General features: G+C 39.2%; 1 long non-coding RNA gene across 1 annotated transcript in view; it reads left to right on the forward strand.

Annotated features, from left to right (window-relative positions):
• The window catches only part of LOC141275761 (uncharacterized), a 184158-nt gene that overhangs the window by 52203 nt on the left and 110034 nt on the right, over positions 1–21921 (forward strand). The window lies entirely within an intron of this gene.

A 21921-nucleotide genomic window follows, 5' to 3' on the forward strand; every position in this document is an offset into this window, starting at 1 on the left:
CACTTGCATGGGGTCAAGGAAAGCTTCTCATAGAAGTTATTTCTAAATGGAGAATTGAAGGATTGGTAGGAATTGGACAGGCAAAGGGAAGGTGGGAGTGGGCAGAAATCAAGTCCAAGGAGATGATATCCTGAAGCAGGCTTGAGGTGAAAAATATCAGAGTTTATTCAGGAGGAATTCAGAGACGCTGGCACTTCTGATAGTGATGGGTGGGGACTGTTTACATCTCTTATCCAAGGGCAGGCAAAGCCTACTATTGCATCTACAGACAACAGTATAGTGAAAAACCACAGCTGCTGTCAGAGGTGACAGGTAGGTTTTTCACATCAGAAAAGTAAGTCAGAATAAAGCCAATGGGGAAGGAGTCACAGCTGGGAGTGTGGAGTTAGGGAGCCTCTGGAATCTCTCTAAGCAGACAGGTGGAAAGTCAGTAGGAAGGATGATCCAGAAAATATGTGTGAGCTCAAATTAGGACTCCTCCTCAGGAAGATGGCATCTTAGTTTGCTATGGTTGCCATAACAAAATACCACAAACAGGGTGGCTTAACCAACAGAAATTTGTTTTCCCACAGTTTTGGAGGCTAGAAGTCCAAGATCATAGTGTTGGCAGGGTTGGTTTCTTTGAGGCCTCTCTCCTTGGCTTGCAGATGGCCATCTTCTTGCTGTGTCCTCACAGGATCTTTCCTCTGGGCGCTTACATCCTAGTGTCCCTTTTTGAGTCCGAATTTCCTCTTCTTATAAGGACACCAGTCATATTGGATTAGGGCTTACCCTAATGGCCTGATTTTAATGTAATTACCTCTTTAAAGACCAATATCTACATACAGTAACTCACTGATGTACTAGGGGTTAGGGCTTCAACATGTGCATTTTGGAAGGACACAGTTCAGCCCATAACAGAGGGCAATAACAGGCAAGACTCAAAGCTCAGAAAAAATGGAATCCTTGGTAGTTAATTAAGTCATGGACCCAGGAAGGTGGTGTTTGCCAAGAGAATTCAGGAGTCTTGTACCTAGAGCAATGGGTCCATGTAAGAAAATAACCTGGTTTGTCACAACAACACATCAAGTCCCTACATGGGGCTCCTCAAAGTTCCTTCCCTAGGCTGAGGAAAGAGATTGGTTTCATATTTGAAGCATCATGAACTCACTGGTGTGGGAAATGAAAATGTGATAATATGACATAGTAAGTGTGCAGAGAGACAAACTGATTGCCACAGAGGGAAATTGTATAGTAAAATATCACCAGATTTGGAAATCAGAAAAGCTGAATTTAAATGTGGGATTTGCTGCTTTTCTCTTGTGTGATCTTGTTTGAGAAACTCAGGTAGCCACTCAGTCTTAATTTTCTCAAAATGAAGGAGTCCTACTGATACCTACTTCATAGAAGTAAATGAGATAATATGTATTAAAGGACCAAAAAAATGCAACAGTTTTACAAATGTAAGCTACTGTTAGCAACTCCAAACATAATAATGGTTACCTTTTTATTGAGAGTTTTCTATAAATCATATGGTTACACTAATGCCTTTATATACATGATCTCATTTAACTATAGTCTGTAAATAAAATCATTCAAAAGTATCTAAAATAAATGTTCAAGAGAATTAACAAAAAAAGTATGTGTATCCAAAATAATCCTTTCTAAGAAATAATTTACCAGTATTAGTTAGTAAGGTGCTTTCCAAGTTCAACACAAATGATCAGAAGTCCACAGGAACCATGACTAGAGATGTAGTATATGGAAAGTAAGCAATATTTCCTTTACATAGAATTGTCTTATTTCAAATAATTCAGTGATGTGGATATTAAGTTTCCATGGAGATTAGAAAAATGATGGTGAGCCAGAGGTGAAAAGAGGTTGTAATCATTTGATATGTTTAATCGACTTTCTCTGGCTAACCCACCTATATAGTGGAGGTGAGTGTATCAGGATATCAGAGCTGGGAGCACCAGCCATGAAGGCTGTTCTACAAGGTCTATCTAGCTTTCTGTACACACAAAGCAATATTCCCACGGTATGTGATTTCTCAGGTGGGTATTTCGACAAAGGGAGAAAGAACAAACCAGCCATGAATGTTGTTATATGTCAACGAAGACCAAATGACAGTCTAATCTATCAGACCCCTCAATTTGATTCAACCAAAAATCACAAGGACACTTTGACATAGATTATTCAAAATATGAGGGATTCAAAAATAATTTTTTTTTTTTTTTTTTTTTTTGCGGTACGCGGGCCTCTCACTGTTGTGGCCTCTCCCGTTGCGGAGCACAGGCTCTGGACGCGCAGGCTCAGCGGCCATGCTCACGGGCCCAGCCGCCCCGCGGCATGTGGGATCTTCCCGGACTGGTGCACGAACCCGTGTCCCCTGCATCGGCAGGCAGACTCTCAACCACTGCGCCACCAGGGAAGCCCCCAAAATAATTTAAGTATGGGCCTAAAACATGATGTGAAAAGAGCAATTGAGCACATTATGTAAGTTTGAAACCACTGGGGAAGAGTTAAGTCTTTGTGCAGGTTAATCACATTTTGTCCTTCAGCATCCCTCTATGTCTTGCTTTGTATCCCAGGAGACTGGCATGAGTAGGCATTGCATCATCCTTGCCTTCCTCTCCTATTTGGGATCATTCAGTGGGTGGCAGTAGACACCAGTAGCACAGTGGAAGAAGGGAGGAAATTGAGGCCAGGGTTTCAGTCCCCTGACCTTCTCCCTGGCACATTACTGCAGGTTGGTTTTATCCCTCTACTAAAGGCCATGCTTCTTGCTGGGCAACCTCAAATCTCTAGATGCTGGTAATGGTTCCCTCCCCATTCTTTACAGAGCCATCTATTTGAGGGTTCCCTTCCCACTGTCCACATTTAAGAAGAGGGTCCCTTTGTAAAACTTCCCTCACTTATCCCACTTAAGCACTACAACTATATTCTGATGATATCCTGATTGATACATTTACATAACAAAATAACTGAGGGAAAGTCAAAAGTTCATTCTGCCCAGAGTTGCTGGTGCAGTCCCCCAAAGCCAGGTTTTATTGATTTGATTTTTCCCTCTGTTCTCTCATCTCTCCATTCTCACCGAGATGAGTGGTTATTTAATATTACCAAGGATATGCAGAATGATTCCAAAGTTACCATTTAAAGAATTGTCCACCTTGAAGTGAGGAAATTATTTCACATCAAAATTTTTTATTACCATAGAATAGATTTCATATTCATAAGTCTGTAAAAGTCCTCAGAGGTAATCTAATATTGTCCAGTGGTGCCTGAAACTGGCTCATGATCAAAGTCATCTAGACAGCTCTCTCTATATTTATTTACTTCTCTCTATATACATTTATTTCTATTTTTTTCCAAGCTCACCAAGATCTCCTACATCAGAATCTCTGGGGGCAGCATCCGGACTTCTATTTTATTTATTTTTGTTTATTTTTATTACTATGAGCTTTCCTGGCCTATGATTTCCATTTAAGGGGTGGTAAAATTTAGGACTATTGAGGTTCTATAACTTTCTCAAGCTCAGATAACAAGTTAGAGGCACAATCAGAATGCGATCCCCTACTCTTGACTTTCAGTTATTGAGAGCAAGGGAATTGAGAAATGGGGGAAATCAACAGAAACTTTAGAGAGAAAGTTAATGCCCTAATTTGGAAAAGTGTAACACTGAGCATAAATTAAGGGAAACAAGGTTGTTTCCCAATCTCCAAAATTTTATGTTCACCCAACGTTCAGCTGTACCTCACGTAGCTTTTAGGACTCTATCATTTTGATATGGACCTTTCGGTAGAGTTGTTTCTTATGATGACAATGATAACCTGCAGTTCCCCCATTCTATTTACATACTAGGATTGCAGTTCCACAGGAAGGACTCAGTGTTCTGATAAGTGATGGAATTAGTCATTTCATTAATCAGAAGATAACCCTGAGCCTTGCTTTGAAGTCTCGCTGTTGTTTTCTGACTCATTTCCTAAGAAGAGAAAACCTGCCAAAGTCTTCCAAGAAGATAAACAATATTTGGCCAGTGGAAATCCGGAGTCTGAAGACAATCAACTGATCAGATATTTTCTAACAGAAAATCATACAAAATCCTTTAGTGTATAAAATAATTTCTTCTCCCACAACTCTTTTCAACAATAATACAGTCTCTCTTCACTGATGAAGTAAGAATAGACTCTGAAAAGAGAAGTAACCCATTCGTTTCAGTTTGGATGAACTTCTTTGACCCTGATATCTTACAGCAGATATTTGTTGGCTTCCTCAACTATCTAAAACCAGAGAAGGAAGAAGTTTCTCCCACAGCAAAATCTGATTTGGGGCTAGCCAATTTATCTTATCCTCTGCTGCTTTTCTCTTCATCAGTTTAGGCTATCTGAGCACTGTTGAGAATATTGAAGAGACATTCCAGGGATTATCCAGGGCAAGTAAGGAGGTATGGTCACTCTACCTTCGGCAAGTGTCTTAAGACCTGAGGTGTCCTTCATCAGTATTGATTAACCTCACTGTGACCAGTTGAGGCTAAAGTTGTTATTCACTCCCACACTCTCTTCTGAGTTCTTATTTGAAGTTTCTTCTTAGATATGATTTTCAGGTTCACTAGTAACTTCAAAACTTGTTTATATAGATGTCTGTCCAAATTTGTGGAAGAACTGTGATGATGCATCTTATAAGAACACTAGTTGCAGTTGCAAAATGCTTTGGTTAGAAGAACATAGACAAACATAGTACTTTAGGTCAGTATTTAGCAAAGAGCCATTCTGAATGTTTGGTTATAGGTTATAATGTTATAGGTTATATAGTTATATAATAGGTTATATAATATATAACCTATATATAGTTATATAGTTATATAATATATATAGTTATATAGTTATAACTATATAGTTATATAGTTATATAATAGGTTATATAATATATAACCTATTATATAGTTATATAATAGGTTATATATTATATAACCTATTATATAGTTATATAATAGGTTATATAATGTTTGGTTATAGTATTTATAAAAAATACTAATTTTTTAAAAAACATATTTTTACCTAATGACAAAACAGCATAGAAGCTGGAGATCATGTAATTTAGTAAACTAAAACCTTAATTTCTCTTATTTAATTCTCTCATTTTTTAGTTTTGAAATCCCACACCTCTTTGGAATGATCTCAGACATTCTTAAAGACTTTGAATGACATTCTAAGCAATTCTTAATTTTAGTCTCATAATAAAAAGGGGATATTTGAGCTCTGAAATCTTATACAGTGTATCAGCAGAGGTTGACACAGTGTGCAAACCACAGATGCTCCAAAAATGGAAAACCTGTATACACTAGGATGGCAGATATCTCTGTCACTTTTATTTGGGAGTTTTGACCAAAACTGGCCTTTTGGCCACTTGAAGGCACTAATGCTTTCTCCAAACTTGGGAAACTTGAGGTTTCAAGTTTGGGGATTAAGGGGGAGGAGATATAGGAAGTATTTTCCCTAAACCATAAATACACTGAGCAATTTGATGGGTTATTTTATATTGCAAATTCCCATTCTATGCCATCATTGATCTGGGATAAATGCAATGGGAATACTTTAAACATTTTAAAATCACATTCTTAGTCTTTTACAATTTGTCTATTTTCAAATGACAAGAAGATTTTAAAGTTGTTTTAGGACTCCAAGTTTTAAATGCTTTTCCCTCTGGCATTGCAACTGAATCTTAATTTTCATTCTTTGAATCTTTTTTCTTTCAAAAATAAAATTAATCGTTAACAATCTCCTTTTTCCAGTATCTTAGATTGGGTTTCCCAGGAGCAGAATTGGAGACTGGGAATTCAAATGGAGCTATTTAATCAATGAAGAGCCTTTAAGAGATGGGAGTGGGGGAAGCAGGACAGGCAGGAGGAGGAGCTAAGCTAGGATGAAGCCTCAGCTGGAGATGCTCCAGCCTCTGATCCTACGGGGGGTGGGGTGGGGGGCTTTGAAGCATAAATTGTACCACACATTGGGTCCCTCAATGAGGCATGCACTCTACCATTTTTATCCCCGATTAGTCTGTCGTCAGCTATGGGTTATAGAAGGGTAGAGTGGGGTGAGCATAACGTCTCAGGCTAGGCGGTACTGAATTAAAGAGAGAAATTCTCCCGAGAAGGGGATACCTGTGAACAGCTATCATCTCAGGAACTGGGGGGCTGGTGCCACCCCTGGCAAAGTGGATCAGGCTGTGGCAACACCACCACCATCTACTCAGATAAATAGAACTCTTACTTGTTCTCGGCTAAATAAAAAGTAACTATTTGATCAGTTTAATATTTATGACAAAGCTATTTTTTATCTTTAATTATTTATTATTAGTTATTTATTAATCAAATTAAAAGAAGAGCTCACGGGCTTCCCTGGTGGCGCAGTGGTTGAGAGTCCGCCTGCCGATGCAGGGGACACGGGTTCGTGCCCCGGTCCGGGAAGATCCCACATGCCGCGGAGCAGCTGGGCCCGTGAGCCATGGCCGCTGAGCCTGCGCATCCGGAGCCTGTGCTCAGCAACGGGAGAGGCCCCAACAGTAAGAGGCCCACGTACCGCAAAAAAAAAAAAAAAAAAAAAAAAAAGAAGAGCTCACCTTTGCTTGACAGAATGGAGCTAGATTTGATTCCTAGTTCTTTCTATAGTGCCAAAAAAATCAGTAACTTGACTTTCCTATACTTCATTCTTCCAATATATAAGTAAAATTACATCAATTTTCAAAAGTATAAGAATGTGCAATATGTTTCAGGTGTGCAACATGGTGATTTGACATTTGTATACATTGCAAAATGGTCACCACAGTAAGTCTAATTACCATCTGTCACTTTACAAAGTTAATATACAATATTACTGACTGTACTTCTCATACTGTACATTATATGCCCATGACATTTATTTTATACCTGGAAGTTTGGAGACCTCCAAAAAAAATAAATAAATAGAATCAGCACTTTGATCTCCTTAAAAATGAAGAGATATTAACATTTCAAAATTTACCAGTCAGTTCTGTAAATGGTACTGAGATAGTCTCCATTTTATTCATAGGACAGAAAATCAAAACTACTGGAGCAGGAATGAGTGGCATAAATGGAGCATTTGCATTGTGCAAGACATACACTTGGTTTTTCGCATTTGAAATCATTTTTAACACTCTCAACATATCTGCTAAGTAGAGATTGTGATCCCCTGTTCTAAGAGGGAAATTGAGGCCCAGAAATTTTGAGTGACTCACCTTGAAATCTCTCAGCTAGTAGGAAGAGCTAAGATTTGAACACAAAGCTGAAATATTCCCACTAGAATCAGGCATCTTGCTTTTTTTCAGTATTCCAATCAGTAAACTACCTTCCTAATTTATAATGAGAATATTTTCTGGGCAAATTCATCTTGGTGACAAGATAGTTTGTCATATACCTTAGCTTATGTTCTTACAGAAGGTGTCAGAGGAGTATAATGGTAAAAGTTCTTTCAGATGTTGAGAGCATACTTCTGGTTAATAATTGTGTATCATTGCCCCGAATCCTAATACTCTCTAGAAAGTCAGTCCCTCCAATGTTGTCTTTTTTAAAGACTGGGCAACAGAACCCTAAAAATTCATACTTTCAGGTACTTGAAGAAGAGAAGGAAGTTGTTTCTATACCTCGTCTCCTTCTTCATTGAATTGGTTTTTTTTTAAGTCCTTTTATTCCCCAGTTGGTTGATGATATCTCACCTTTTCTCTGGGTTCTCAATGTCAGGGGCTAAAAATGGAACCTCATTTCTCTTAGTGCATGTGCCCAGCATGATTAAAAAGAAAGACATGGTGCAATAGCCCAAAAAGAATTCTGTTTGAAATGCAAACATTGCCTCTTGCTGCCATTTACTTTATGACTCATAAAGAGTACCAGGTCTGTTATTTTCCATATTTCATTACCAGTGTTTCTCTTACTGCTTTTCTACTTTGTATGCAGTTTTCAATTGCTGTATTTTACTTCTTTGCACATTCCTCATACCTCTTTAATTATTCTTGCCAGGATTATGCTGAGGAGGAGGGTTGGGGTGATGATGTAGGGAGCAGACAGGATTTGGCTGTCTCTTTATATGTCCCGTGGGAGGTATCTGACCCCAGTAGTTGGTGCATAATTAACTGATGTGTTCTTCAAATGTGCCATATATAATACCTCTTTTTCCTCAGCTTTGGTTCCTAGCAATCAACTCCAAGGCAATAGAAAACATCACAAAATTTTGCCATAAATACATTATCATATTTAAGTTCCCCCAAATCCCCACTGAAGCTCAGAAAGTTTAAGCAGTTTGTTTAAAGTCACACAGATGGTGGTGGTAGATTTGGTATTCAAGTTAGGCCTGACTGGCTCTAGGCAACACACACGCTCAATACCTGTGACTCCAGAGAGGCATATCATTTCCTGGGATTGAGTCTTGGGAAATTCTTCTGTGGATTTTAGTATAAATTGTTAGGTGAGACATCAGAGTATAAAATATGCAAAGACATCCAGGCCTGCCCCTATATTTTGAGAGTTGGAACTAAGATCAAATGGGGACCTCTGACTCATGCCCTGTCCCCCCTTTCATTCCACGACTGGCTCTATTCTACACTCTGAGGAATCTCTGGCCATTTCTTGGGCCTGGGGTACTCTCAATAGGATGGGTCTGGGAAAGGGGTCTATGCAAATCCCAGAAGCAATCTCAGGGAATCTTAGCAGGAAAATTCAGGGGCCTAAGTAATGGGAAGAAAGTCTAGAAAGATGGGGAATGTGGGTAACAGATGTCTCATGTACATATGCTGCATAAACTCCTCTCTTACGGAGAGAAGTACAGCTAGCAGGACAGCAGTGCAAGCCAGGCGGGAGGCTCCAGTGTGTGGCCCCAAGGGCAGTATTGAATTTGTCACTGTAGGACACCTGTGACCACAAACTAGCACAGCTTGTGTAATTAGCGAACCATCAAAAGCACAGTGTGTTAAACCTGAGCTGTGACTAATTTGCTATTATGAAGCACACCTGACTGTATGAACTGTTCTTCCTCTGCTAATGCAAATATGTGGCCAGGGCAGGATGGCCACATCAGTGGGTTGGCGTTCTAAAGAGAGTAAGCAGTTAGTTTAAAAAAAAAAAAGTGTCCAGAGCCTTCTGTTCAGCTGCTAGTTGTTAAATGTTTTTAATTAAATATTTACTCAGCCACTTTGTGCTGGAAACTGGAGTTATGTAGGAAATAATAATAAAGAGGGTGCTACTAATAGCAGTGTAAAGAAGATAACCTACTGTGTACTAGGCCCTGGGTACATATGCAGATACCAAGGTTACCAAACATACCTGATTCCTGCCTTTATGGAAACTTTCAGCCTACAAGTATGTAATAGACATTTAAAATGACTTCTGTATGGGGCTTCCCTGGTGGCGCAGTGGTTGAGAGTCCGCCTGCTGATGCAGGGGACACAGGTTCATGCCCCGGTCCGGAAAGATCCCACATGCCGCGAAGAGGCTGGGCCCGTGAGCCACAACTACTGAGCCTGCGTGTCTGGAGCCTGTGCTTCGCAATGGGAGAGGCCACAACAGTGAGAGGCCCACATACCGCAAAAAAAACAAAAAATGACTTCTACATGTAAATAATTGTAGTTAGGGTAAGTGCTACTAAGAAATTTTGGAGTGCTATGAGGGTTTATGTTACGAGATGAATTGTGTCCCTTCAAAATTCGTATGTTGAGGTCCTAACCCTCTGTACCTCAGAATGTGACTGTATTTGGAGAAAAATATTTAAAGAAGAAAATAGGTTAAAATGAGGTCATTAGGGTGGACCCTAATCCAATATGACTGGTGTTCTTATAAGAAGAGGAAATTTGGATACAGACATGTACAGAGAAAAGATGATGTGAAGATACAGGAAGAAGACGACCATCTATCAGTCAAGGAAAGAGGTCCAGAAGAAACCAGCCCTGTTGATATCTTGCTCTTGAATTTGTAATTTGCAGAGCTATGAGAAAATAAGTCTCTGTTGTTTAAGCCACCCAGTCTGTGATACTTTGTTATGGCTGCTGTAGCAAACTAGTATAGTATGTAACACAGAATCCATATCTAGTAAGGGATGGCTAAAATCAGACATTTTTGAGGGTGCCTTCTAAATAGAGACCCAAAGAAGAAATAAGCCTTTACCCAGACGTAAATAGAAGAAAATAGAAGAAACCTGAATCATGGATGAACTTGGAAAAAGGTCAAGGAAGTACAACCACAGTGAGAAAGAGGGGGAGTGACCTTTAAACAGTTATGGGAGTTGGTGCACACTGAAGATAGTTGAGCTAGAGTGGAAAGTTCATGTTCCCAGCTCAGTCCTTGGCCAGCTATAGAGCCTTACCTTCCTCGTTTATGCATGGGCATGCCTTATAAAGTTGTGGTAAGAATTAAAGTAAAGGCTTTTTTCTTTGTTTCCTGGTATGACAGAAGAAGGAGAGAGAGAGAGAGAGAGAGAGAGAGAGAAAGGAGGAGGGAGAGAAGAAGGAAGGAAGGGAGGGAGGAAGGGAGGAAGGAAAATGAAGAGAGTGAATATGTGATTTACTTGATAGATACTGCTAGATAGTTGGGAACTTTTGAATAACTGACTGAGCACATCACTTTGTTTATGTAAATAGTTGTAGTGCCTGAATTTTACAAGAAAATTTTACATCAGTATCAGAATCTAGGAATCCTAGGCCCTGTTCTTCCAGTGTATATTTATCGACACCTAGCGGCAGGATTTTTCATTGTTCTAGCATACTCGAAAAGTAAGTTGTTCACACAATAGAGATTTCAAGTCATTTTAAACATGCATTTATTCACTTGTTTATCCTACAACTATTTATTGAACTCATTTTATCTATCCAGCACTGTTTTGTGGGGAACTCAACTAAACTGAGCTCTATATCCTGATTTACATGAATTCAATCATGTCAACAGCCATGATTTATTGAGCGCTTACTATATACTAAGCATGGGGCTAGGCAGTTTTTGTACATTATTACATTTGAAATTGACAACCAAGTTCAGAATTTTTATGCTTTTCCTCAAGTGAGGAAACTGGGGCTCAAAAAGCTAAGATATTTTGCCCAAACTTAGTCAGTTAGTTGAAGAACTGCAGTTCAATCCTAACCTGCTTGGCTGAAAGGTTCAAGTTTATTCTGCTTTACCATACAGCATCTTAAACAAGTCATTCATAAATTTATTTATTTAACATATATTATCCTATTTTATATATTTATTTAAGATGTATATGTATATATATTTGTATATAAATGTGTATGTGTGTGTATTACCTATTATATGCATGCCAGCGGCAGTATTAGATAAAGGTGCATCTATTTATTCACAAAATATTTATTGAGCAGCTACTATTTGCCGTGCATTATGTTGTGCTGACAGTACAATGGTTGGCAAAAAAAGATGTGATCCCTGTCCTCAGTGTGTTTAGGGCCAAATAGAGCAGAGGGACATTAATCACATAATCACACTAATAATAATGTATGCACAATTTTTTAAAATTAATTAATTTTTGGCTGCATTGGGTCTTCGTTGCTGTGTGTGGGCTTGCTCTAATTGCGGTGAGCGGAAGCTACTCTTTGTTGCAGTGCGTGGGCTTCTCATTGTGGTGCCTTCTCTTATCTCAGAGCATGGGCTCTAGGTGCGTGGGCTTCAGTAGTTGTGGCGCATGGGCTTCAGTAGTTGTGGCACGTGGGCTCAGTAGTTGTGGCTCACGGGCTCTAGAGCTGAGGCTCAGTAGTTGTGGCGCATGGGCTTAGTTGCTCCATGGCATGTGAGATCTTCCCAGACCAGGGCTCGAACCCACATCCCCTGCACTGGCAGGCAGATTCTTAACCACTGCACCACTAGGGAAGTCCCTGTATGCACAATTATAATCTAGACTACACTTTATTAGGAATGACAATTCAAGTATGTGTGTATATACATAAGAATCTAACTGCTCTTAAAAGTTCAAAAAGGGTTTCCCCAAGGATACACTGTTTCAGCTGAGATCTGAAGAATAAGTATCTTGAACATGTGTGTGTTTTAAGGAGGGAGTGGCAGGGGCAAGTGGGCAGGTGAGAGGAGTGTTCCAGATAGCAGGGACAGCATGTGCAAATGCCCTCTGGTCAGGGAAGAGAGAAAAGAAATAGCGTGGTATCAAATATGACTGGGGAAGTAGAGAAGTAGGTAGATAAGAAGGATGACTACTCTGAAGATTTGTTTATGATGCAATGTATTTTCACCAACATCATGACACAGGAACTCTCCATCTGCATCTGGCTATTGCAAAGGGAAGTCGTCCTCCAATGCTGCGGGAAAGAAAAGTTAGTATAGATCCAGGGCAACCTCTGTGTATGGTCCTTACTGGGGCTGAGGCTGGGTAGTTGGCCATAGGCTGACTCAATTACCCTGCAACCTCTGGGAATACAAGCAGTGTCTTTCATGGGTGGCCCTATTCTGTGGCACTTTTCATTCTCATCCATGTGGCCCCGTCACATCCAGTCCCATAAACAGAACCCCAACATCTTCACTCCTCTTATCTCTACGCTCTTTGTCTTTCCTTTTCTTCTACTATCTGGGAGAATTTTTTCTAACCAAGTGCTCCCTGCAATGCTAGAAAGAAATGCTAGGTGTCTTTCTTATGTTAAAAAGACACCTCTTTTTTCCTCTAGTTTCTGCCTAATCACACTTCTCTCCAGATGCACTGGGCTCAACGCCGCATGGAGGAGAGAAGAGCCTGGAAAAGAATTAGAAAGAAACAAACAAATATTATGAGGTATCTCAAAATATCATCCCTCCATATCTCTTGGAAAAACTGCAGCCCTGCAAAATAATACAGAGTTCTCTAGATGTTCAGTTTTCACAGAAGGTAGGGAAGTGTCTTGAATCGGTTTCTCCAAGACAATGATTTCCTCTCTCAAAGCAACTTAAGACAGTGTGAGCCATATTTCCCCCAAGTTCTCCAAGAGTCAAGTGAGTGAATGTAAATCACCCCCTTTGAGGATAAGTGCTTATTTCCTCAGACGTATTCCTGGGGTAGAGAACCCTCTCGCAAAGCTGGTTTTCCTCATTCTTTTGGTTTTAGTTATCTCTGCCTTGTCTTGCAGATCAGCATCTCTGCGGTGGGATCTGAGATCTGGCACATGACACCTCCTTACAGGTCATACCCCCATCTCCCACTTTGCTTGGTTTACTAATTCCTTGGTGCATGAGAGTCAAAGATTCCTGTATTCTTCCCAGAAAGCTGTTAATATCCTAGTTCAACTCTCTCAATGAGAATAGTTCTCCTTCTAAATCTTCCTATACAGGAAAATCCACCCCCACTGCAGTGAAGTTCCTTTACTTGATCAGATCTATTTTTCTCCTGCACTTTGACTCTCCGTTAGAATTTTCAAAAGGGGTGGGATTCCCACCGCACCTCTTTTTCCCTAATCCAGAAGTTCTCAGTGTAGAGCAATACTCTCCGTCCTCTCCTTGCAGAACCCTTGACAATTTACCTTGACATCATAGCGTATGCCTATTGTGGTCTGCATTGCACTAAGCTATGTTATAGCTTAGAAAGTTCAGTTTCCATAACACATTTTTAAAGCAAACTGAACACTGAAAAAGATGCTCACACATCACTCTTCTGTCACCCACCTTGAAGCAGAGATCAAAAGCAAACCAGGATCTTCCTGAATGGTAAAATGTAAGAAGGAAATCTACTGGTATCATTCCTGGCGTCCTTGTGAACATATGCTAGGAGAGCCAGGTGCCAAGGAGGAAGTGTCTACATGTCTAGTAGAATTTGCTTTTAACAATTGATTTATTCCATCATTGAAAGTTTCTAACTCTTTGGTTCCAAGGATTAGAGATGTGTAACTCCAGGGGTTCATTGCAATGGATAGATTTCAGACAAGGTAAAGACTCTGAGAACAAGATCTTCAGCTGGATGTGGAGGCGTAAATCTTGCATTTGCTGTTGACTGAGAGCTTCTGCCATTTGGGGCCAAAAATCTTGACCTAAATTTATCCTAAAGCTCTCTTCCTGGACAGGGTACCCAAACCAGGAAGTGGTATTTACAGAACAGCATAGCTTTCTACTTTTCTTGTCCTAAACCCTGAGCTTCTTAAAATGGAATTCCACTAGTGACTTCTGGACTGCTCCAGTCTTCAGCCAAAATTTTAGGATCTTGGTGACTAAACTGGCCCTCCTGCCCTTTCCCTTTATCACCTCCATTTGTTCACAGTCAGCTTATTTTGACACCTTCCTTTCTTATATCCCTAACTTAGGAGAACAGATTTGGCTAGTTGTCCTCTGAATATCCATTCTGTACTCACTTCTTAGTAATAGAACCCCAAACTAATTCGAGTCACTAATGTGTCCAGCTGAAAGACTACATTTCCCAGCATACCTGTCAGCCAGATAGACAAGTGGCTACATTCTGGCCGATAGTATTAAGTAGAAATTTTTGGTAAGGATTTTCAGGGAAGCTTCTTTTTAAAAAATGGCGTGCAACTAAGAAAAATCTGATTTTCTCTTCCACTTTCTTTCTTTCCATGTTGGAACGTAGTTGTGATGCCTGGGCATTCAGTAGCTATTTTGAACTAGCTGGTGACCTTGAGGACAGAAGCCTCATGCAGAAGATGGTAAATGGAAAGATAGCAGAAGACTCCATGGAGATAATTTTGCTCTGGATTTATTTTACATGAAGAAGAATTAAATTTCTTTATTCATAGAGAGCTACTGTTTGTAGTCTCTGTTTCAAGCTACCACCACAATTTTTAACTTACGCAGTGAGAGAGTGGAACATGATCTAATGCAGGGTATGAGGGGAGGCACCTCAAGCTTTTGCTTACAAAACTTTTCACTCTCAGAAATGTATACTGTCCCTTTGGAATCCTAGATTTTCCTGACCTCCTCCCTGGGAATAATTTCACTATCCTGAATGTGGTGTTTGCAGGAAGGTGCACCTGAATTTCTATATTAAATACTAGAATTATAGGCTGCTACTATGACTGTCTATCACTGCCATTTGGAAAATTAACCATTGGTATATATGCATGCATATGAATTGTTGTGCTATAATTCAAAAGCTACCCCCACGTCCTTTTCTGTGTTGGAAAGTTTTTAGGCCAGAAATATTAACCTGAGAAGAGGATAGTATGTCTGATGTTAAGAAAAATCCCAGATGATGAACGCTATTGGCATGCCCATGCTTCACCTCTGGAGTGAAGGCATCTGAAGAGCATAGTAGGATTAATACAGGGGCTTCAGGGAAGGTGGTAGAGAAGGATGAATGAGCTCCATCTGCACTTCACCTTTTTACCTTCTGAGAACCGAATACCCCAGCTCGACTCTGATAATCGAGAAATCTGAAACCTTCTATTGGAGCCACAACTGCCACCCCCCAAAAGCATTTTGTTCCCTTTGATTCATGGATCCAAGCACACTGATGTTTTTCTCAGATGTGGTGATTTCTCCTTCTTGGGACATTATATGTCCAGTGTTTTTCACAGAGCTTTGCCAGAATTGTCAGTCACCAAGCAAAAAGCCTTCAATTTCAAGGCACCTGGCAACTTGAGATGTTGTTATTTGTGTCTTTTCAGAGTTCTGCCAAGACTAATTATGTCACTAAATAGACAAACACTACAAAGTAATTCATATTCCCCAGTAATCTTTTCTGTTAATTAATGAACACTGACAGTGGTCAAAGAAATCATTATGAGCATCCTTTTAAGATTGAGAGAATCCTATAGGGTATATATGTAAACAATTTGTTTGCTTTTGTTTTGCCCTCATCAGTCATACATATTTGATAATACCCAGTTCTCAGAATCAGCCTGATAAACAGTTGGTCACAAAGACGCTGTCCAAGACCACTTAGCCTCAGGGCACAGTTACCAGTCAATGTCAGTGAAATTCTTCAGTGTAGGGTGGTCTCAATATATCTGTATTTTGTCATCTTTCTTATGAACCACCATGATGGTAGATGCCTGAATGGAGAAACCAGGCACTGAATTACTGTCTTCTGATTAGGATCCCTCAAGTCCTTGATTCCAAGCAATGCAGTCTTTCTGAGATCTAGCTTGGAACTGACAAACCGTTGTTCTTCTGCATTCTATTGGACAAAGCAAGTCACAAAGCTAACGCAGATTCAATGGATAGGGAAATAGACTTGTTGGGAAGAGGTCCAAAGTTACACTGCAAATAATATGAAAGAGGGAAGCATGAACAACTGGGGCCATGCCTGCAATAGATCTACCACAGTGAGACAACACCCAGAGCCAAGAGAGTGGAGAGAAAGTGCATCTATTTCAGGAAAAGAAGTCAGGAGACATTTCCCAGAGGATGCGATTTCCAGGATTCATCTGGAATGAGAGTTGTCATTGAAAAAGTGAAGATAAAATCAGGGGAGAGTACGGCACTTCAAGGCAGAAGGAGTAGCCTACACAAGCATGAAATCAGGACACAACAACTATTTTTTTTTAATATCTTTATTGGAGTATAATTGTGTTACAATGGTGTGTTAGTTTCTGCTGTATAACACAATGAATCAGCTATATATATATACACGTTTATCCCCGTATCTCCTCCCTCTTGCATCTCCCTCCCACCCTCCCTATCCCACCCCTCTAGGTGGACACAAAGCACCAAGCTGATCTCCCTGTGCTATGCGGCTGCTTTCCACTAGCTATCTATTTTACATTTGGTAGTGTATATATGTCATTGCCACTCTCTCACTTCATCCCAGCTTACCCTTCCCCCTCCCCGTGTCCTCAACTTCATTCTCTACATCTGCATCTTTATACCTGTCCTGCCCCTAGGTTCTTCAGAACCATTCTTTTTTAGATTCCATATGTATATGTTAGCATACAGCATTTGTTTTTCACTTTCTGACTTACTTCACTCTGTATGACAGTCTCTAGGTCCATCCATCTCACTACAAATAACTCAATTTCGTTTCTTTTCATGGCTGAGTAATATTCCATTGTATATATGTGCCACATCTTCTTTATCCATTCATTCATTCTAAGGGTATATGCCCAGTAGTGGAATTGCTGGGTTGTATGGTAGTTCTACTTTTAGTTTTTTAAGGAACCTCCATACTCTTCTCCACAGTGGCTGTATCAATTTACATTCCCTCCAACAGTGCAAGAGCGTTCCCTTTTCTCCACACCCTCTCCAGCGTTTATTGTTTGTACATTTTTTGATGATGGCCATTCTGACTGGTGTGAGGTGATACCTCATTGTAGTTTTGATTTTCATTTCTCTAATGATTAGTGATGTTGAGCATCCTTTCATATGTTTGTTGGCAATCTGTATATCTTCTTTGGAGAAATGTCTATTTAGGTCTTCTGCCCATTTTTGGATTGGGTTGTTTGTTTTTTTTGATATTGAGCTACATGAGCTGCTTGTATAATCTGGAGATTAATCCTTTGTCAGATGCTTCATTTGCAAATATTTTCTCCCATTTTGAGGGTTGTCTTTTTGTCTTGTTTATGGTTTCCTTTGCTGTGCAAGAGCTTTTAAGTTTCATTAGGTCCCATTTGTTTATTTTTTTTTTATTACCATTTCTTTAGGAGGTGGGTGAAAAAGGATCTTGCTATGATTTATGTCATACAGTGATCTGCCTATGTATTCCTCTAAGAGTTTTATAGTGTCTGGCCTTGCATTTAGGTCTTTAATCCATTTTGGTTTATTTTTTTGTATGGTGTTAGAGAGTGTTCTAATTTCATTCTTTTACATGTAGCTGTCCAGTTTTCCCAGCACTACTTATTGAAGAGGCTGTCTTTTCTCCATTGTATATTCTTGCCTCCTTTCTCAAAGATAAGGTGACCATATTGTGTGGGTTTATCTCTGGGCTTTCTATCCTGTTCCACTGATCTATATTTCTATTTTTGTGCCAATACTGTACTGTCTTGACTACTGTAGGTTTGTAGTATAGTCTGAAGTCAGGGAGCCTGATTCCTCCAGCTCCGTTTTTCTTTCTTAAGGTTGCTCTGGCTATTCGGGGTCTTTTGTGTTTCCATACAAATTGTGAAATTTTTTGTTCTAGTTCTGTGAAAAATGCCATTGGTAGTTTGATAGGGATTGCATTGAATCTGTAGGTTGCTTTGTGTAGTATAGTCATTTCCACAATATTGATTCTTCAAATCCAAAAACCTGGTGTATCTCTCCATCTGTTTGTATCATCTTTAATGTCTTTCATCAGTGTCTTATAGTTTTCTGCATACAGGTCTTTTGTCTCCTTAGGTAGGTTTATTCCTAGGTATTTTATTCTTTTTGTTGCAATGGTAAATGGGAGTATTTCCTTAATTTCTTTCAGATTTTTCATCATTAGTGTATAAGAATGCAAGAGATTTCTGTGCATTAAATTTGTATCCTGCTACTTTACCAAATTCATTGATTTGCTCTAGTAGTTTTCTGGTAGCATCTTTAGGATTCTCTCTATATAGTATAATGTCATCTGCAAACAGTGATAGCTTTATTTCTTCTTTTCCAATTTGGTTTCCTTTTATTTCTTTTTCTCCTCTGATTGCTGTGGCTAAAACTTCCAAAATGGTGAGAGTGGGCAACCTTGTCTTGTTCCTGATGGTAGTGGAAATGGTTTCAGTTATTCACCACTGAGAACAATGTTGGCTCTGGGTTTGTCATATATGGCCTTTATTATGTTGAGATAAGTTCCCTCTATGCCTACTTTCTGGAGGGGTTTTATCATAAATGGGTGTTGAATTTTGTTGAAAGCTTTTTCTGCATCTATTGAGATGATCATATTATTTTTCTCCTTCAATTTGTTAATGTGGTTTATCACATTGATTGATTTGCATATATTGAAGAATCCTTGCATTCCTGGGATAAACCCCCACTTGACCATGGTGTATGATCATTTTAATGTACTGTTGGATTCTGTTTGCTAGTATTTTGTTGAGGATTTTTGCATCTATGTTCATCAGTGGTATTGGCCTGTAGTGTTCTTTCTTTGTGGCATCTTTGTCTGGTTTTGGTATCAGGGTGATGGTGGCCTTGTAGAATGAGTTTGGGATTGTTCTTCCCTCTGCTATATTTTGGAAGAGTTTGAGAAGGATAGGTGTTAGCTCTTCTCTAAATGTTTGATAGAATTCACCTATGAAGCCATCTGGTCCTGGACTTTTGTTTGTTGGAAGATTTTTAATCGCAGTTTCAATGTCAGTGCTTGTGACTGGTCTGTTCACATTTTCTATTTCTTCCTGGTTCAGTCTCGGAAGGTTGTGCTTTTCTAAGAATTTTTCCATTTCTCCAAGGTTGTCCATTTTAGTGGCATATAGTTGCTTGCAGTAATCTCCCATGATCTTCTGTATTTCTGCAGTGTCAGTTGTTACTTCTCCTTTTTCATTTCTAATTCTATTGATTTGAGTCTTCTCTCTTTTTTTCTTGATGAGTCTGGATAATGGTTTATCAATTTTCTTTATCTTCTCAAACACCAGCTTTTAGTTTTATTGATTTTTGCTATTGTTTCCTTCATTTCTTTTTCATTTATTTCTGGTCTGATCTTATGATTTCTTTCCTTCTGTTAACTGGGTTTTTTTGTTCCTCTTTCTGTAATTGCTTTTGGTGTAAGGTTAGGTTGATTATTTGAGCTGTTTCTTGTTTCTTGAGGTACGATTGTATTGCTATAAACTTCCCTCTTTGAACTGCTTTTGCTACATATGATAGGTTTTGGGTCATCGTGTTTTCACTGTCATTTGTTTCTAGGTATTTTTTGATTTCCTCTTTGAGTTTTTCAGTGATCTCTTGGTTATTAAGTAGTGTATTGTTTAGCCTCCATGTGTTTGTATTTTTTACAGATTTTTTTCCTGTAATTGATATCTAGTCTCATAGTGTTGTGGTCAGAAAAGGTACCTGATTCAATTTCAATTTTCTTGAATTTACCAAGGCTTGACTTGTGACCCATGATATGATCTATCCTGCAGAATGATCCATGAGCACTTGAGAAGAAAGTGTATTCTGTTGTTTTTGGGTGGAATGTCCTATAAATATCAACTAAGTCCATCTTGTTTAATACATCTTTTAAAGCTTGTGTTTCCTTATTTATTTTCATTTTGCATGATCTGTCCATTAGTGAAAGTGGGTTGTTAAAGTCCCCTACTATGATTATGTTACCGTTGATTTCCCCTTTTATGGCTGTTAGCATTTGTCTTATGCATTGAGGTGCTCCTATGTTGGGTGCATAAATATTTACAATTGTTGTATCTTCTCTCGGATTGATTCCTTGATCATTATCTAGTGTCCTTCTTTTTCTCTTGTAATAGTATTTATTTTAAAATCTATTTTGTCTGATATGAGAATTACTACTCCAGCTTTCTTTTGATTTCCATTTGCACGGAATATCTTTTTCCATCCCTTCAATTTCAGTCTGTATGTGTCCCTAGGTCTGAAGTGGGTCTCTTATAGACAGCATATGTATGGGTCTTGTTTTTGTATCCATTCATCCAGTCTATGTCTTTTGGTTGGAGCATTTAATCCATTTACATTTAAGTTAGTTATTGATATGTATGTTCCTATTACCATTTTCTTAATTGTTTTGGGTTTGTTATTGTTGATCTTTTCCTTCTCTTGTGTTTCTTGCTAGAGAAGTTCCTTTAGCATTTGCTGTAAAGCTGGTTTGGTGGTGCTGAATTCTCTTAGCTTTTGCTTGTCTCTAAAGGTTTTAAATTCTCCGTCGAATCTGAATGAGATCCTTCCTGGGTAGAGTAATCTTGGTTGTAGGTTTTTCCGTTTCATCACTTTAAATATGTCCTGCCACTCCCTTCTGGCTTGCAGAGTTTCTGCTGAAAAATCAGCTGTTAACCTTATTAGGATTCCCTTGTACGTTATTTGTTGTTTTTCCCTTGCTGCTTTTATATTTTTTCTTTGTATTTAATTTTTGATAGTTTGATTAATATGTGTCTTGGCATGTTTCTCCTTGGATTTATCCTGTATGGGACTCTCTGTGCTTCCTGGACTTGATTATTTCCTTTCCCATATTATGGAAGTTTTCAACTATAATCTCTTCAAATATTTTCTCAGTCCCTGTCTTTTTCTCTTCTTCTTTTGGGACCCCTACAATTCGAGTGTTGGTGCATTTAATGTCCCAGAGGTCTCTGAGACTGTCCTCAATTCTTTTCATTCTTTTTTCTTTATTTAGCTCTGTGGTAGTTATTTCCACTAATTTATCTTCCAGGTAACTTGTCCATTCTTCTGCTTCAGTCATTCTGTTATTGATTCCTTCTAGAGAATTTTAATTTCATTTATTGTGTTGTTCATTGTTGTTTGTTTTCTCTTTAGTTCTTCTAGGTTTAAATGTATTAAATATTTCTTGTATTTTCTCCATTTTCTCCATTCTATTTCCAAGATTTTGGATCATCTTTACTATTATTACTCTGAATTATTTTTCAGGTAGACTGCCTATTTCCTCTTCCTTTGTTTGGTCTGGTAGGTTTTTACCTTGCTCCTTCATCTGCTGTGTATTTCTCTCATTTTGCTTAACTTCGTGTGTTTGGGGTCTTCTTTTTGCAGGCTGCAGGTTCGTATTTCCCGTTGTTTTTGGTGTCTGCCCCCAGTGGGTAAGGTTGTTTCAGTGGGTTGTGGAGACTTCCTGGTAGAGGGACCAGTGCCTGTGTTCTAGTGGATGAGGCTGGGTCTTGTCTTTCTGGTGGGCAGGACCACATCTGTTGGTGTGTTTTGGGATATCTGTGAACTTGTTATGATTATAGGCAGCCTCTCTGCTAATGGGTGGGGTTGTGTTACTGTCTTGCTAGTTTTTTGACATAGGGTGTCCAGCACTGTAGCTTGCTGGCTGTTGAGTGGAGCTGGGTCTTAGCATTGAGATGGAGATATCTGGGAGAGCTCTCGCAGATTGATATTACGTGGGGCCGGGAGGTCTCTGGTGGTCCAATGTCCTGAACTCGACTCTCCCACCTCAGAGGCTCAGG

The sequence above is a fragment of the Tursiops truncatus genome, chromosome 11 (assembly GCF_011762595.2).
Source record: "Tursiops truncatus isolate mTurTru1 chromosome 11, mTurTru1.mat.Y, whole genome shotgun sequence".
NCBI lineage: Eukaryota > Metazoa > Chordata > Mammalia > Artiodactyla > Delphinidae > Tursiops > Tursiops truncatus.